Consider the following 17,142-nt stretch of genomic DNA (forward strand, 5'->3'; position numbering starts at 1 on the left):
TCTCCTTTATATCTCTGACAAACCTAGCAAGTGCCTTGCACAGAATAGTCATTCTGCATTGAACTGAATAGAATTGAAGGTTGGGATAGATATGGATAAGAAGTTCCCTTGTCCTTCTTTGTCCTCCTCTTAAGCTTCTCCAAAGGTATTACATGAAAATCAAGGAGATACTGTCTTTAGAAATAGAATCTCTTGTCAGCCAACCTCTGTTAGTTAAAAACACCAACAGAAGCAAACTGTGGCTTATGTCAAAAATCTAATCCTGTAAGTCCTGGGCACCATTTCCCTGTGGTCAGATATAAAGAGGAAGCAATCTCCAAAGGATGAATGAGAACAGGAAGTAGAGGTAATACAGTCAGATAAAGAGATCAGGCATAAACTGAGTATAGCCAATTGTTTCCCATTTATCTCCCTTAAGCAGTTTTAAATTTGTCAATCTTTCTGTTACATCCCAATGCCATTAATTTATCTCCCCTGTCACAGAACCTAAGAGCTCTCTCTCTCTCTCTCTCTCTCTCTCTCTTTTTCTGGATGAGCATTGCTTTTCAGTATTGACTGAATCTCTTCCTGATTTCTCTTTAAGGATCCATAAAACCTCATATAACCAACCATTCCCTAAACCTGGTGGTCACCCTGACAACTGAGTAATACAAGCTGTCTTGCCCACCCCCTCAATCTCATGGTTTTTTGCACAGTCACAGACTGAAAGGCCAGACTTATGAAAATGGACAGGCTTTCCTGAGCAAGTTTCATGCTCATATGGAGACATAAGCCATACTTTACATACATATAGAGAATTTACATCTCTTGTTTTGATTATTTCTCACCAACAGCTTTCTGGGCTAAACGAGGTATATATCATCCCCATTTGACAGATTCAGAAACTGAGGTTCTAAGAATTTGAACTATGAGTAAAAATATGAATGATTCAGTTAAATAGTAGCAAAGTTGGTGCTACAACTCAAGAGTCTTGATTCAAACCAGTTCAATTCAATAAACATTTATTAAGTGCCAGGCACCTAAGTGTAGGGAACACAAAGAAAGGCAAAAGGCAGTCCTTTCATTTAGGGAGTTCACAATCTAATGGGAGAAGACAACACATAAAAACAATCTGAAAAGGTGTGAGGGGGGAGAGGCTGCCCAACGTGGGAGTATGATGAAATCCTGCATCCAGGAGGGAGATGAGGAAGCTGTCCAGGGCCCCCAGATTAAATGGAGGAACTGAGAGAAGCTCTCTGATATCTACCCTGCTCCCCCTATCTTCCCCAGAGTGAAGAGGAGGCAGCAGGGGCATTGATTACTAAGAAAGTGTGAATTTCAGAGTTGATTCAGTCTCCCTGGAAGATGAATTACTAGAGACAGTGGAGAAATCCTAGTTGTGTCTGCGAAATGTGGAATCCCAGCCTTCACCAAGCACAAAGCCCCTAGCATACTAACTTGTTTGTGTTTCCCAGTGTCATCCAATATCATCTTCCCAGTATTCTTTTTTGGTCCACATTAATTACTGGAAAAAGAAATTGGTACTTTTGAGAATGTCTTACTTCTGCTGTGGCAGATTGACTTCTTTTCCCTCTCCAACCCAGACATTGGATGAAGATCATCTCTGCTCTTGACCTAAACAATTCACCAATATCCATTCTCAGGTGAGATCTGTTAAGTCTCTTAGCCTGGTTCCCAAATAGTCAGAAATTATCGGATAAATAAATAGTCATATTATCCCCCAAGAGTTCAAGGGTGCCTTCATTGTTCATTCCTACAAGGGTAAAGGGAATAGGTTGTCCTGCAACAATCACAGAGGGATCTCTCTCTTAGTCATTGCTGGAAAAATTCTTGCTAGAGTTCTCCTTAACAGGCTGAAACTTCACCTGGAAGATGGTCAAATACCTGAAAGCCAGTGTGGCTTCAGAAAGGGCCAAGGAACAGTTGATATGATGTTTGCTGCCCAACTACGCCAGGAGAAATGCCAGGAGCAGAACAGAGGTCTGTACACAACATTTGTAGATCTGACCAAGGCCTTTGACATTGTTAATCATGAGGGTTTATGGAAAATTATGTCAAAATTTGGTTGCCCAGAGAAGTTCATCAATATTGTATGTCAATTTCATGATGGCATGTTTGCTTGGGTTCTAGATAATGGACAATGCTCTCGTGCCTTCCCAATCACCAATGGAGTGAAACAGGGATGTGTGCTTGCTCCCATGCTTTTTAGCATGATGTTTTCAGCCATGTTGACAAATGCTTTCATTGAGGATGAACACAGCATCAAAGTCAACCACTATACTGATGGTAAGTTTTTCAATTTGAAAAGGCTACAAGCCAAGACCAAAGTGGAGGGAGTGTTGGTGCATAATTTTATGTTTGCAGATGATTGTGCACTCAGTGCAGCCTCTGAAGCTGAGATGCAACAAAGTATGGATCAATTCTCTGCTGCCTGTGCTAATTTTGGCCTAATAATTAACACCAAGAAAACACAGGTGCTCCATCAGCCACTAACTACCACACCATCCATACATGGAACCATCAATTACAACAAATGGGGAAGTTTTGAATGCTGTGGATAAGTTTACTTACCATGGTAGTGTACTTTCCAGGGATGTACACGTTGACAATGAGGTTGATGCACGTATTACATGAGCTAGCTCAGCATTTGGGAGTCTGTGAAGAAAAGTTTGGAAGAGAAGAGGAATTAGACTGACTAACAAATTAAAGATCTACAGAGTCGTTGTGCTGACCTCATTGTTGTGTGCCTGTGAAACATGGATGGTCTACCAGAACCATGCCAGGAAACTGAAGCACTTCCATTTGAACTGTCTTAGGAAGATCCTGAGGATCACCTGGCAGGATAAGGTACCAGATACTGAAGTTCTTGCTCTAGCTGAACTGCCAAGTATTCAAACTATGCTTCAGAGAGCACAGCTCCGATGGGCTGGCCACGTTGTTCAAATGCCAAATGTACACTTGCCAAAAAAACTATTTTATGAAGAACTTGCATGGGGCAGGCAATCACATGGTGGCCAGAAGAAACGATACAAGGACACTCTCAAGGTCTCTCTCAAGAACTTTGGATTTGATTGTGCAACATGGGAGACACTGGCACAGGACTGCTCAGCATGGGGTGCCCACATAAGAAAAGGTGCTGTGCTCTTTGAGTAAAGCAGAATTGAGATAGCACAAAGTAAACACAGGATGCACAAATTTTGGATATTCACCCCAAATATTCATATGGACTACTTGTACCCAGCCTGTGGCAGAGCATTCTGAGCTCATGTTGGTCTGATCAGTCACAGTCAGACACACTTACAATAGTGATGTCATTTTGGTCCTCTTCGAAGAGGAAGGACAACAACCAACCAACCATCCATTCTCAAGTGAGATCTATTAAGTCTCATAGCCTGGTTTCCAAATAGTCAGAAATTCTGTCTTTTTCCAGCCCTTAAGTGACATTTGCTCTGGCAAAGTGAATTCAGATTCACCTGATCAACAGGACATCTAAATGGATGGCCCCATATGTCTGAGTTTGAGTCACCTTCTTAGCCTTGATTCTTTATCTGGGCCTCCTTCAGAAAGCATAGCATCAGGTGGGAAAGGGCTGCTGGTGTTAACCTTATATCTCTGCGGTGGTTCAAAGAAAAATGTCTTCAGTAGAGAAGTCTGGGCTGGGCCTGATGTATTCTGTCATTCTGATCTATCTGCATCAGGCTTGGAGGCAGACTGGAAGACGAAAGGCAGGCTGGCTGAAGATACTGACATCAAGCAGAATCCATCTGCTGAATAGATGCCTCACCTCTTTGGAAAGACATTAGCCAAGCAGACTGCTCTCTCTAACTTGAGGTTAATTCCAAATTCTCCCTCCTACCCCTTCCAAATAAAGATTACCCAGCTGTGAAAAAGGTCTCACTTGGTCAAGATGGTATGGAAGAAACTCATTCTAGGAACTTCATTCAGGGGTAGTGGCAATCTTATGCAAAGATAGAGTAGATGGCATGATTTGAGGGGAGCAAGGAAGGCCACCTGCCCCTGAATGTCTTCCTCATCATCACCTCCTACTCTACTGATAGAGATTCATTCCTTTGAGGTAATTATTCCTTTTGTACTATCTTCCTTTCAAAAATTACAAATCCTTCAAGAAAGAACCATATGAAATTATTAATACCTTAATGTGAATGAGTTGATTAGAGACAGGAGAGGCAATAGAAGTGCTTTTCCCTTTCCTGGGAGGGGAGAAGTGGATGTTGAAGGGTGAGAAGTAGGAAAAGAGTAAGGAGATGCAAAGAATGGATGCTGAGTTTATACCTGAATTCAACAATTAACACTATGAACAAAAGATTGTGGTAAGCACTGGAAATGAAAAGCGGCATAGTGCCCTAGAATGATTCTCTTGACTGTCCTGTAATAGATGGATTGGCAATGTACAGGGGATGGGGTACCAGGTTAGAGACTGGGCCCTGTGCACGATCTAGCTGCCTCTAGAGGCAGGGAGACTGGGTTAGAGGCTGTCCTGAAGAGATGTGAGGAGGCTTTTGAGATAGAGAGGCAGAGGTAGTAATTGAGCTCAAACATTTATTAAACACCTACTATATGAAACATACTGTACAAGGTGCTAGTTAGGGAAGACCCAGTGCCACATTTCAACTGGGGTTCTGCTTGTCTTTTGAGGCGACTTGTGGGAAGTTTTCTGACTATCCAAGAGGGGCCAACTTGTTAATTTTTTTTCTCATCAGGTTCCAGAATCCTTCACAAAGCTTGGTATACATTGAGTTCATGAGAAATATTTAACACACATTGTTATAAGCATAAAGGACCACATGCAGGAATTTGGTACTAATACGTGACGATGAGACAAGTGGATGCAACCTAGAATAATAGATAGGCAGGGAGTTAGCATGGATGTCAGAGGATACAACAAGAGTTCTTAATGTGGGATTTGTGGATTAAAAACAATTATTCCAATGACTGTACTTCAGTATAATTTGTTTCCTTTGAAATTTTAGGTATATTCTTTTGCAGATTTAAACACTGTTCTGAGAAGAGGTCCACAGGCTTCCCCAGACTGCCAAAAGGGTCCATGAATGACTAAAAGCCCCTGTTCTACACTACAGAGTCAAACACATAGCCTGTGTTCTTTGTGTGGTGCACAATTCTCTTAAGTGTAGCAGAACCAGATTAAAACGTAGTTTCTATCTGATTTTAGCATGGTGATATATAAGTAAAAAAGAAATAATTAAAGATATTGGAGTTTTCTAAGTCAATATACAACCCACAGGGATCCTTAGATATGCTTTAGTGGCCCCATTTCTGTATGAGTCTTACACCAATGTCCTGCCTGGGTCCCAGGAGTGTTCTGAGGATCCATGAAATGACGTTTATAAAGTATGAAGCTTATAGAGATATGAGGTTCAATTCTTAATGATTTTTAAAGGATCTACCATATAAAAGACATGAACTGACCCACTTTTATATATGTGTCCCTAGCACCTAGCGTAGTACCTGGAAGATAGGAGACACTTAAATATTTGCTCATTGATTAATTTTTAAAAAATGGAAGCAATAAGGTGGCTGAGTGGGTAAAGCACTAGGCTTGGAGTCAGGAAGAGTTCAAATCTGGCTTCAGACTTTTACTAACTGTATGACCCTGGGAAAGTCACTTAACCTCTATTTGCTTCGATACACTGAAGAAGGAAATGGCAAACCACTGTAGTATCTTTGCCAAGAAAATACCATAGGCAATGTTGGTGTACATGGTCCACGGGGTAGCAAAGAGTCAGACATAACTGAATGACTGAGCAACAGCGGTAAGAAGGCAAAATTATAGGTTCTGGCAACATAAATACACAAAACATACCTGTAACAATCTCAGCCCGCTGAGAGCTTACATTGTACTGGGGAGTTACAGTATGTATACAGATAAATAAACACCTTATAATTTGATAGGGGAGAAAAGAAAGTGAACTGAGAGACACAAAGAAAGAGATGGTGAGATAACAGGGATAGAAGGAGAGAGAATGTGTATATCGCAGACAGAAAGGAAGACAGACAGTTAGACAGTGGAGTGAAGAGAAATCAAGTAGATGTGTTGAAATCTAGCCTCAGATATTTCCTAGCTGCGTGACCCTGGGAAAGTCACTTAACCTTTATCTGCTTCTGTGTCCTTATCTATAAAATGGAGACTAGCACCTCCCTTCCAGGGTTGTTGTAAGGATGAAATAAGATGATTTTGTAAAACACTTTGCAAACCTTAAAGTGCTATATAAATGCTAGCAATAGATATATGTATCTGTCTGTTTATCTATCTATCCATCCATCTCTCTCTCTTTTCTACCTCCAACAATATAGAAGCAAAGTTTGCTGACATCTGTTCATTGACATATTTTGTGAATCATCCTGCTTTGTTTGAGAAGAGGGGATCAACATTTGGCTTCTGGTGTACCTCTCCCCTTATCCTTCATCTTTTATTGGAGCTGGTTAGCCTCAAAATTATTGACAGCTTAGCCACCACAGCGTTGGTAGAAGGCACTAGACTCTTTTCCCCTCTTCCCTGGTTGAGATGCAACATAAGTTGCAGCTAGAAAAGTGGAGTATGGATCTTCTAGCTAGGGCCATGGCATATCCAGATAGTGCAGTGAGATGATGGTGTAGTTAAAGAGTGATAGGATTTAGAACTGAAAGGGACTTTGGAAATCACCTGTCCTACCTCCTCATTCTATAGATGAGAAAATGAAGGTTCAAAGACGTGAAGTTAGAATGAGACCTTTCCCAAGGTCTCACAAATAGCAATTAGCAGAACTCATATCCTCTGAATCAAAATTCAAATTCTTTCTTAAATTCCCTCCTGCATCACATAACAATTCTTGTAAATCTCCTCTATATACACACCACCTTGCACACCTAACTGTTTTTCTCTCTTTTTGAGTTTAAGCAATCTTTTTACCTCCCCCGTTCTGCTCTAGTAATTGTTCCCCTGATTGTCTGGGAAAAGGATTCCATGCATATTCATGAACCCCCTATCTTTCAGCAGTACCCAGGTTTGCATGTTTCTCTGTCAAACATCATTCCATTAAAGCAGCAAGCTCAGCTATTTTTTGCATACTCCTTCCAAACTTGTAGGTGACTTAGTGTCTTTAGGTAATGATCCTTAGGTGTCTAAATAGAAATCCTTTCAAATTCATGTTTCATGTAACAATATACAGGGACTCACTGAGGCATGTTCTACAATGCAGTGTCAGCCTTGTCTTGTCCATCTGTACGCATGGCATGAAGATATTATTATGAGGGGAAGCCTCATATGAACATCACATTGGCACTCCCATAGTTAGGCCAGGTGCTTTCTCCAGTACAGGACTCTACCTCTGACTGGGGATGTCAGAGGGTTACTAAAACCTGGCCTTTGGCCTCTCTGATAGAATCTTTACATATGAGAGACATGATCCATGCAGAACAAGCAATAATGTGAATGAAGCCTATATGTTAGGAAGATGCAAAACCCCAGACAAACAACTAAACAAAAATATGCTCTAATCATCTCTTATTCTATTGTGCCAAAAAGAAATCACCTTTCCTCTTTATTATTTTCATGGGCACTGTCATCCTCCCAGACATTCAGTTTTGTAATAATAGAATCATCCTTAACTCCTAATTTTTCCCTCTCTCTCCCACCATGTATTGAATCAGTTGTGGAGTCTTGTTATAATTTTACTTTGACAACCTCTCTTGAATTGCTCCCCTTCTCTCCATTCACACATCCACTACCATCATTTGGGTTCTCATTGCCTCCCAGACACATGACTGAAGTAGTTTCCTAATTAACCTCTCTGCTTCCAGTTTCTTCTCTTTCCCATCAGTCCTCCCAAAACCTGCCTTCAGGGTCTCCCTAAAACACAGGTGTGACCATGTTATTCCACTGATTAAACACTTTCTGTGGGTCCCTCTTGTTTGTGGGATAAAACATAAATTTCTTAGCATGGTTTTTAAGGGCCTCCACCATTCTGTTCTTGTCTACATTTCTAGCCTTCTTTCACATTATTCTCATTAATTACATATTCCAGCAAAACTGTTGACATTCCATCTGCCACCTTGTTCATTTGCTAAAGGAGTCTCCTGTACCTGAAGTGAATTCTTTCTTCAGTTCTGTTTGTTTGAATGGCATTGAGAAGTGGTTGTCCAGTCTCCTGGTGCAGTTCTCTCATTACTTTCTAAGGCAGCCCATTCCATTTGTGGATGATTATTTGCTAAGAGTTTCGCCTTTCCTTATTTGTTGTTGTGGTTGGACAGCTAGGTTACTCAGTGGATAGAGTACCTGACCTGAAGTCAGAGAAACTCATTTTCCTGAGTTCAAATTTGACCTCAGACACTTACCATTTGTGTGACCCTGTTTGCCTCAGTTTCCTCATCTGTAAAATAAACTGAAGAAGGAAATGGCAAAACACTTTAGCATCTTTGCCAAGAAGACCCCCAAATGGGATCACCAAGAGTTAGACATGACTGAATAATAACAACAAATGTGCTAGAATTTTTTTTTATAAGGAGCTTTAAAATTTACCTTTCCACAACTTCTACTCATGGTTTCCATTGCTCATTCTGTGCCCTAGGGTCAAGTTTAATCTTCTTCTGCATGACAGCCCTTAAATATTTGAAGACAGCAACCATGTCCACTCTTAAATCTTATCTTCCCCAGGCTGTGTATCCTAACTCTTTCAACTGATTCTCATCTGGTATAGTTTCCTGTACTCTCACCCTCCTGATTGCCATCCCCTTCATGTTTGTCAATATCCTTCCTAAAATGTGGCACACTATATGTGTTCTGACTGAGACAAAATAAATTGGGACTAGTCCCTCCATTCTTCTTTTCTTCATGCTTATCAAGATGTCCTAAACCTGATTCAATTTATGAATTTTTTTATTTTTGATTATCATATTATGCTCTTACTTCATATCCATCTTGTAAGCAAATAAAATTCCCAAATATTTTCCACAGGAGCTATTGTCCAGCCAAGCTGTATATGTATAGTTGATTTTTAAAAATCAACCATAGGACTTTACATTTATCCCAGTTATGTTTCATTTAAGTTGCAGCGGGATCTAGATGAAATATAATAGGCATAAGTGTAAAACCCTCCAGTTAGATTGTGAGTCAGGTAACACCAATCTCCAAAGAATAAAAAATGAGTATCACTCAAAGGGCAATAGAGAGGTACATGGTAAACGAGGGCAGGATGTAACACTTAGCAAATAAGGAATTATGAAGAAGAGACAGGATAAAGTAGATCATCCAAGAAATGGACGGCAGGAAAATACGATGGGCTGGTCACATGACTAGAATAAAGGATGATCGATGGACAGCTAGTGTGTTTCACTGTTACTTTCACAATGTCAATGGAAAGAGAGGAAGGCTACCGGTACATAGAATGGATTCCTAGGGATGAACTAGGGATGAAGCATATGTGCAGAAATGATATAGATTTGGAAGGCAGACAACATCTATATCCAAATATTCAATATAAACTTGAATATCATTCTACTGATTAACAATTTCTTCAAGTTTCTTTGAGTTTTATCTAACTTTTAGTATTATATATATTTTCCTGTTCATCCATCCATCTCTCCATCCATCCATACTTTGACACAGTGCTGGGCAACAGTAATCTATCTTAAGAGAAATGTTAAACCTGCTGGCTGTCTGATTAGTTTACTTTCAACACCACAAACATTCTCTGCTCCCCCCTAAGCTTTTATCCCTCTCTCAGATTTAAACAGCTGGGTGGTGAAGTGGATAGAGCATTGAACTTGGAGTTGGGAAGGGCTGACTTCCAATCCTGCCTCCGATATTTGCTGGTTGTTTGACCCTGGGCCAGTCACTTAACTGCTCTCCACCTATTTCTTCATCTGTAAAATGAGGGTAATAATAGCTTCTACCTCACAGGATTATTGTGAGGATTAGATGAGACAAAATATATGAAGAACTTTGCCAAAACTTAAAGTATTCTGTAAATTCTAAATAATATTTATTATTGTTATTATATTCTTTCAGCTGATTTAGCCTCTCAATATCTTTTTGGATCCCAACTTTGATCTGTCATCCTATTGATTTACTATTTCTTCCAGTTTCTTTCTTCAGGTTTCATTTAACTTTCAGTACTATACATTTTTTCCCTATTTATCCATCCATTCATCCATCTGTATGTTGACACAGTTTGGTATAATAGTAATATATCTTAAGAGAAATATTAAAGCTCTCATAACTGGTTGATTAGTTTACTCTCAACATCATAGAGATTCCAAAGTTCCCCTTAAGCTTTTATGTTTCTATCACTCAATTCATCTAGACTTTCTTTGAGTTAACTTTTCAGCTATCTTGACTCTCAGAACAAACTTTATCCTTTGTTGAGTAGAAACCTCATACTTTCTCCAAACAATTCCCAAATAGAATGGACTGTCTTAGAAGGGAGTGGTTTTCTGTCACACTGAATGTTTCCAAGCACAGTCTCAATGTCCTCCCATTGGTTATGTTACAGAGGGGATTCTCATTCACATGTGGTTTGGACTAAATTGCTTCCAACTCGGAGCTTCTGTGATTCTTCAGCAAGGCATAGTGAAAAAATGCTGGATTTGGAGTTAGGGTTCAAATTCTGACTCTAATACTCTCTGTGTGACTTTGGGCAAGATTTTCTGAGCCTTGGTTTCCTCATTAATGAAACTGGGCTTAATGACACTTGTGTTTCCTATCTCACCGGATAACTTTGAGGGAAACACTTTGCAAGGTTGAGAACTCTATAGAAAGTACTACAGTCACTATTCATTCATTCATCACATTTACTGTATGTTTAAAATGTCCATTTTCTGTTTTAATTTGTGGGTCCTTAGTGCTTCTCCTAGATCATGCTCACAAACTTGCAATCTTGCTAACATATGTTGATTCCTTTTTATGTATTTCATTTCTGCCCTTGAAGGAAAAAAAGTGTGAAAAAATCCAGACATTTGAAGGGATCACGGGACTAGGCTGTTTCAGACTTTTGTTTACTTATGTGAAAATTAATGAGGATGTCTAAAAACATAGACATCACCTTTGTTCTCTCAAGGTCCAAGATCAATAAGTATTTATTAAGCATTTGTACTCAGCAAATCAAACAAACACCTCTTTGCCTACTAAAGTTCCCTGGGCTGACTTTTCATCCTCCCCATGATGGAAACTGCATTTATTTTTGACTTTTTTCGCTTTCCTTCTCCTTGGCATGGGACATTCAATTAGTCAGACATTGTCTTGTTGATTTCTTCTAATGTCTTCCATTCCCTTGTTTCCCTTCTTGGTGCCACCATTACAGTTCAGGTTCACATTATGTCTCAGAGGTAGTGGAAAGAAGATTCCAGTTCAGGTAGAGCTTAGACTAGATGGTCTCCTAAGTCCCTTCCAACTCTGAGGTCCCACGATTTTGTGACTTACACCGCTGCACTGCAATTCCCTCTCAGTTCTCTTCCTTCTTTCAATCTATTCTACATAGGCTACTAAGTTAGTCTTCCCACTGCACTACTCCCATGATGTCATTCTTCTACTAAAAAAAAAGAAAAATTTCTGTGGTTAAATGCCTTGCCTACTAAAATCGATGCTCTTTAGATCTGGCATCTGCTTTTCTAACCTAGCTGTCTACTCAACCTCTCTACAAAGTCATTCCTTGACCCTTTCTGCCTATGCTGAAGTCTCCCTCCCCTTAGAAATTATGGTTTTTTTAAATACCATTTATGGCATTTAGTCTATTGAGGGGGAGATAAGATATATGTATTTAAAACTGTATTGTTAATGAACCTTGCAGATGTGCAAACTTCTTGACAATAGGGGCTGTACCTTATACTTCTCTGTGTATCTCATCATGTTTTCAATATAAGTGATCATACAACAGGTGCTTAGCATTATTAACTTTATTTTCTATCAAACTCAGATGCACACACCAAAGTTATATGGAGAATGGTACTATAAGTTCTAAGATCAAGATTTGAACCTAGGTGTCCTAACTTCAAATATAGTCCTCTTTTCTCTATATTACACAGTCCTTTCTGCATTCCTCTTCCCTTAAAATCAACATGTTTCAGAAATATAGTCTTTGGGAATGAAAATTAAACAACAATGTTCAAGGGCTATATCCCTTCTAAGTGATGTACAAGAAATGCTGAATGTTAAAAATAAATTTATTGTCTATTACTCACTAAGGGAAAATGGAGGTAGAGACCCGAGGATACCTCCATTTGGTCTAGAATAAATTTCCCATGCTGCAGATTGATCAGCTTACAGATGTTTTCCTGAATAGGTTGAGCATAAATCAATTTTTGAAAATAAATTGAATCCTATTTCAAATTCATCACAAGTTCTTACTTTTTAAAGGAATCTATAAAGAATCTTTTTTTTGAAAGGGTCTCCTAAATGTAATTTTTTTTTTTGTTTTATTTTAGGAGGATAAATCTGGTCCATTTCCACATCTATAAAATGAGGGGCTTGGATTCAATGATTTCGAATGTTCCTTCCAGCATTAATGAAATTTCACTTGAAATGTTCACATGTTGGGTTTGTTTAAAGTGAGAGACATTGAAATGGTTAGTGCCATTTTTCATTTTTCACTTTGATTGAAAAAATAACTGAACATTTGATTCTCTAAAGCCTGGGCAATGGATGAAATTTTGGTTTGGAATTTGAGTCAAATGGCTGGAAACTGAGTTCAAAATCTATTCTGTAGTAATTTCTTCTCTGATAGTCACAGCTCAAAGTCACCCCTATGACCTTGTCCTGAATATAATATTCATTCACAGAAATATATTATTTTCTTTTTTAAAAAAGAGAAAGATCTGGAAGCCAAGGCACAAAGAGGTCTTTGCTATTAGTGTCAGTACTACTGTATATAAAAGTCACTCTGGAGATTGTTGATTTTTTTTCTTTTAATTATTGTGCTGCCCTGGATGTCAGCCTCAAGGAAACCTTTTTCTTTCTAAATATCATGCACCTAGAAATGTCTATGGGTGTTTAAATGAAGTCTGTAGGAACTTGTCAAGAGAATAGAAAAGCAACCCCCTGCCTGACATCCTTCTCCTCCTCATCCCCTGCCCACGAAAAGAAAGAATCACTTAAAAGTAACTTCTTTCTTAAGGAAACACACACACATACACACACACAGAGCTGTTGGCTAAGATAAATAAGTCCCTATCATCTTCCATCCTAAATCACTGAACTGGGATCATAAAATTAGTTACAAAGGATCAAGCCCCTAACTTAGAAGGAACTTTAGAGATGATCATACCTAAACAAATGTCCCCAACAATTTGTACTTGTTATTCACCCTCTACTTAAAGACATTCAGTAGTGAAAAAGGTGTCACCACTGCCCAAGGCTGCCCAGCCTACTTTTGGACATTTGATTAAAAATGTTTCTTTAAAAAAATAAAACAAAAAAATTTCTTTATATTGAACTGAAATCTGCTTCTCTGCTACTACCACACATAAATTCTATCTCTCCTTTCTGGGAACAAGGAGAATAATTTCAGTCCTTCTTTCATCTCACAGTCCTCCAAATACTCAGACAGCCAAATATCATGACTTTCTCAAGTGTTTGCTTCTCCAGGCTAATCACCTTTACTTCCTTAATCATATGGAATATGAGGTGTCTCGTTCTCTGGATACTCAGAAGTTTGTTAATGTCCTTGCTAAAATGTAAGACTCTGAAGGGAAGACAATATTCCTGATGTGACTGGCCAGGATGTAGCATAGTAGAATTCTTGCCTCTCTCATTTTGGCTGCTATACTCTATTAATGCAACATATGATCATGTTAGCTTTTTTTTTTGGCTCCCACCTCACATTGTTGACTCATGTTGAATTTGCATTGGATTAAAATTTTTAGAAAGCTTTCATGTGATTGCTGTCTAGCCTCACCTTCCCCATCTTGTATTTGGACAGTTAATTCCTTAAACACGAAAACCCTATTGAGTTTTATCTCACTGGTAGTCCCATGATTTGTCCATTGTTCTAGTATATTGAGATTTTTTTGTATTCTGACTCTATCATCCAATATGTTAGTTTCCCCTTCCAGCTTTGTGTCATCTATACATCTGATGAGCCTGCCATCTATGGAATCCATTGTGTCACTGATAAAAATTTGGAATAGTTAGTCTCAGTAGATGTGATGATGATAACTGATGATGGAGAAGGAAGAGCTGCTAAATTATAGCTTTTGAGCCTGGCTTCTTTGCCAAGGAAAATGATATCTGTCCTGGAGAGAACAGAACAAAACTGGTTAATTAGGAAGCTGATACTAAAGATAAGAAAGGAGACAGAAAGTGCCTAGCTAGACTAACTAAGTTGAAGCCACTTGTCCCAGATGAATTGTGTCCTTCGGTATTAAAAGAACTGGCAGACATGATTGCTTAGGAACTGTCAGTTATATTTTGAATGTGATGGAGAATCAGGTTTGAGAAGGGAATATATTTTAATGCTTTCAGGAAAAAAAGGAAATAGAATGGAATATGTAAACACTAAGCCAGTTAACTTGAATTCAATTCCTCATAAAATTCTAGAATATGTTACTAAAGAGAATGTTAGTAAATATTTAGAAAAGAAAGTAGTGATTATCAGGAACTAGCATGGCTTTCCCAAGAACAGATGATACCAGCCTAACCTGTTTTTCTTCTTTGATAGGGTTACTCTACTGGTAGATATCACAAGAGTGTTGTAGATAGCAAAGTCTTTGATAATATTTCTATATTCACTGGAAGGGCAGTACTGAAACTGAAGCTTAAATATTTTGTCTATATCATGAGATGACAAGACTCACTGGAAAAGATTCTGATGTAGGGAAAGATTGAAGGCAAAAGGAGAGGGGACAGCAAAGGATGAGATGGATAGTATCATAGAAGCAACAAATAGGAGCTTGGACAGACTTTGAGACATAGAAGAAGATAGAAGGATCTGGCATGCTTCCCATCCTTGGGAACATGAAGACTTGGATATGACTGAATGACTGAATAACAACAATATTCTTGGGGAAAAGATTAAGATGTGTGGGGTTGCTGATAACAAAATTAGATATAACTCATTTGTGGTCATAAGATCACAAGTCCAAAGCTGGAAAGGACCTCAGAGATCAATTATCCAATCTGTTCATTTTATAGATGAGGATACTGAGTCCAAGGAGATTAAATGACTTCCTCAAGGCCATCCAAATAGTCAGCATCCAGAGGTAAGATTTGAACCCAGGTCCTCTGACTGGCAAGCTAGTACTTTCTTCCTTTTATGACAAGGCTTCTTTTGAATGACTAGAAGCAAAGGCTAGTCAGTGATGTTTCCATGTCAGCCTGGAAGCAGAATGTCTCAGGCATTTATGCTTGGTTATATACTGCTTCATATTTTTATCAGTGATTTGGATAAAGTCCTAGAAATCATGTTTATCAAATCTGCAGATCACACAGGGGTGGGAAGGATCCATAGCAGAAAATAATAAGGGATTTATGTGATTAACTTACTTTGTTTCCATGAGAAAGTCACTTTTCATCTGTGAACCTTGATTTCCCCATCTCTACAATGAAGGAATTGAACTAGGAGCTCCCTAAGGGCCTTTCTAACTCAACTTATGATATAGATTCATATTTAGTATCTGAGTAGGACTTGCAGGTAGAAAGAAGTGAAGGATAGGAATTGAACTGGTGAGTTGTTAAGGGTGATTCCTAGTGTTTTTTATTCCTTGATCGTAGGAAAATAGTTATTCCAAGAAAGACAGAAAGTTGGGGTTTAGAGAAAAGTCATTTGAGGACATTATAACAGAAAGTAAGCTTTCTATTCTCCCATAAACCATCCCACAGTGGCATAATCAGAGTGAGAATATAGAGGTAGGTAGGCTGATGCATTTCTCATGCTTATATACTTAATTAAATCCCTCCAAGAAGCACTGGAATAATGATCCTTTTCACATTTATATGGCTTTAAATTTTCATATCCATTATCTCAATTGTTCCTGATAGCCACCCTTTCTATCATATTTGTAGGGTAGAAATCAGGGACCTGTTTTGGAAATAGGTAAACAAAGTCTCTGAAATAGTCAAGTGAAGGTCAAGGTCATGTTGGAAGTTTTTCCTTTCCCCCTCCCAGAGAGCCATCCTATATGACAAATAATATTTTTTAAAGAAAATAGAGAAAAAAATCAGTAAAACAAATCAATGCATTAAAAAGTCTAAAGATATGTGCAATGCGTCACATCTGTGGCCCCCTTGCTTCTACAAAGGCATGTGGTTCCCTGGCCACTTTTTAATGCACCTCTGTGCCATCATTCAGGCTTGTTTTCCCATTTCTTCTCACTGACCACAACCCTACCTTAACATAGAGCTCAAGAGAAACCTCTTCCCTTGTCAATCAAAATCCATTCTGCAGCCTCTCAGGAAAAACTCTGTCTTGGGCATGATTTGATCATCTCAGGGAGGTGGGATGATCTAGACTTAGTGTGATCAACTTCTTTTGGGAAGATATTGCTGCCAGTCTCTCCTCATTAGGTATGCTGTCCTTTGTTCATCCCTACCTGCAGATCCCAGGGGATGTCCTTCTCTTTGTGGATAAAGTTTATATATGAAAAATCAAATGAAATCCTGAAGCCCAAGGTTCTTCTCCTGCTGGGCTGTGTAATCCCAGAATGACAGTTTCAGAGTCACTTTGAGTTCAATACAAAATTCATTTTTGGGTCCCTTTGATCATTTCGCCTTGTATGCAGCTGATTCCTTTCTGCGTATGAAGATCTGTCATACGTTAAAGTGACTCCATATTTATAGAATCAGCTCCTTGGGTTTAGGGACTTGCTCAGTTCAATGTTGGGCAAAGGGCTGTGATTAGTGATTTTCATTCATTCTCAGGATATTTCAGAACATTTATTTGACAGATTCCCTACTCCCCTCCCACATGTGCATGTATGTGTTTGGGGAAGGGGGTCAGAAAGTGGGGTTCAGCTAGCATACTGAATATCCATTATGTATACAGCTCTGGACTAGGTGCTGAGATAGATATGTGAAAAGAAGGGGCAGACTCTGCCCTCAGGGAGTTTAGCATCTATTTAGGAGACAGTTATCTTTTCATGTATTTCTGATCTAAGAAGAAAGATAATGAGAACTCTAAGGGTTCAGTGGAAAGGCCT

This window comes from Notamacropus eugenii, chromosome 1, assembly GCF_028372415.1.
Source record: "Notamacropus eugenii isolate mMacEug1 chromosome 1, mMacEug1.pri_v2, whole genome shotgun sequence".
Lineage (NCBI taxonomy): Eukaryota > Metazoa > Chordata > Mammalia > Diprotodontia > Macropodidae > Notamacropus > Notamacropus eugenii.